The sequence below is a fragment of the Salvelinus sp. IW2-2015 genome, linkage group LG4p (genome assembly GCF_002910315.2).
Source record: "Salvelinus sp. IW2-2015 linkage group LG4p, ASM291031v2, whole genome shotgun sequence".
NCBI lineage: Eukaryota > Metazoa > Chordata > Actinopteri > Salmoniformes > Salmonidae > Salvelinus > Salvelinus sp. IW2-2015.
In genome coordinates this window covers 27613723-27615615 of record NC_036841.1, presented here as the reverse complement: position 1 = coordinate 27615615, position 1893 = coordinate 27613723, and the positions used below count along the sequence as shown (strand labels likewise).

The following is a 1893-nucleotide window of genomic DNA, read 5'->3' as shown; positions in this document are numbered from 1 at the left end:
AGAACACTAGAGAGATTCTTAGAACATGTGAGTTGTCTTTAGAACACTAGAGAGATTCTTAGAACATGTGAGTTGTCTTTAGAACACTAGAGAGAATCTTAGAATATCAGAGAACTTTTAAGAATGCCAGTGAAGTTCTTAAAATACCGGGGACCTTCACCAAGACTGTCTGAATAGAATACTTTATCATCACTCATCCAAAAGCCTGACTAATACGATGACTGAATATACTTTAATTGGTATGATGTACTAGTCATCCTCGACTTAATACTTAATACTTGTAGCAATATTAAAATGTTTATTTACTTAAATTGTAGTCATGCATTAGTAGTAGATATGCAGTTGATGTAGTACTACTGTCATAGTAGTAGTAATAGATGTATTATATGCACTTGTAGATAATACGCTTTAATGATGGTAGTAGTAGAAGTGCTTCCCGTAGTAGACTAGTCATAGTAGTGGTAGATGCTGTAGTTGTTTGTAGAAGTAGACGTTATTGTGCTGAAAACTAAATAACTAAGCTGCCTGTTCTGTGTCTCACTAGCTCCACTATCTCTCTCTCTAACCCCTGTGCTCTCCGTCCCCCCTCCCAGGACAAGTCCTCCCAGGCCCTGAGCCTGAGCAACGTGGCTGGGGTCTTCTACATCCTGGTGGGGGGTCTGGGCCTAGCCATGCTGGTGGCCCTGGTRGAGTTCTGCTACAAGTCGCGTGCCGAGGCCAAGCGCATGAAGGTGGACCTTAGCCCCCCTCACTGCCCCAGCCCCTCTCCCAGCACCCAGAATTTAGCCACTTATAGAGAGGGGTACAACGTATACGGCTCCGAGGGGGTCAAGATATAGGGGTAGGACTTAGGGCCTCCTATAGGTGGGCTGGTGTGAAGTTTCTTGTGCGTGTAGCCTCTAGCAACAGCAAACCAGTGTTGTTGTGACTGTGGTGAAGCATTGTGGAACCAATGTGCTTTTGTTTTTCCCTTTATTTTCCTGTTGTGACAGCTTSTTATGTTTCAGTTTTTGTTTGTTTTTCTGATCGTTGATGTGTAGCGCTTCACCCCAGAGCACTCTGGGGGCAGGTGGCAGATTGGTTCCATCGTCTTTGGCTGCAGATGATGATGATGATGAGGATGTTCTACACCTGCATTCTGTCCATACTCAGTACACTACACATACAGCACATAAGACATAGAACATTGGTGCACATCTCCTGTCCTCAAGGCCCGCACTGTCTGCTGGTTTTAACACTGTTCTAATAAGTGACTGATTTAGACCTTGGTAAGCAGGTGTATGGACCATCTCTCTATTCAATCAATAACATTGATTGACCAGTTAGGTACTAAGGAGAACAGAAAACCAGCAGGACTGCTTCATTGGAGGACTGGAGTTTTACAGACAAGTTAAGCCCCCTGTCAGAGTTCTAGAATTGTAGAATTGTTCTAGAAATACCCAAACATCCTGAATGAGGTGGAGTTAGAAAAACATCCTGAATGAGGAGATGAGAATTTTGTACAGATAGGTGAGTGTTTGTACGTAAGGTGAGGTTTAAGGTGAGTTTTTGTACAGTTAAGGAGGTTTGTAAATAATTGCGTGAGATTTTGTACAGTAAGGTCGAGGGTTATAATGTTAAGTGTCGAGGATTTTGATTACAGTTTAACGGTGAGGTATTTGTACAGTAAGTGAAGGTAGTAAAGTATGTAATTCTTGGTCATTAAGGTAGAGTTTAACGTGGTTGAGTCAATCTTATATACCTAGTAAGGGGAGCGTTTTTTGTAAGTGAGGAATTTGTCAGTAAGGAGAGATGTGTTTAGTAACTGGAAGTGAGTTTGGAAGTAGGTTTGTAAGATATAAGTGAGAGTTTTGTAGGATGACTTTTTGTTAATCTCTCTCAGAAGAAACTGTA

At 41.9% G+C, this 1893-nt stretch overlaps 1 long non-coding RNA gene across 3 annotated transcripts in view; it reads left to right on the top strand.

Annotated features, from left to right (window-relative positions):
• LOC111960792 (uncharacterized) overlaps nt 1-1893 on the top strand; it is a 14658-nt gene that overhangs the window by 2654 nt on the left and 10111 nt on the right. For 2 of the 3 annotated variants that reach the window (XR_011475801.1, XR_002876904.3), the window contains exon 2: nt 594-731. This is a non-coding gene — a long non-coding RNA (uncharacterized lncRNA). Of the gene's footprint in view, nt 1-593; nt 842-1893 lie in introns of all 3 variants that reach the window. The other variant, XR_002876902.2, reaches the window with a different exon arrangement.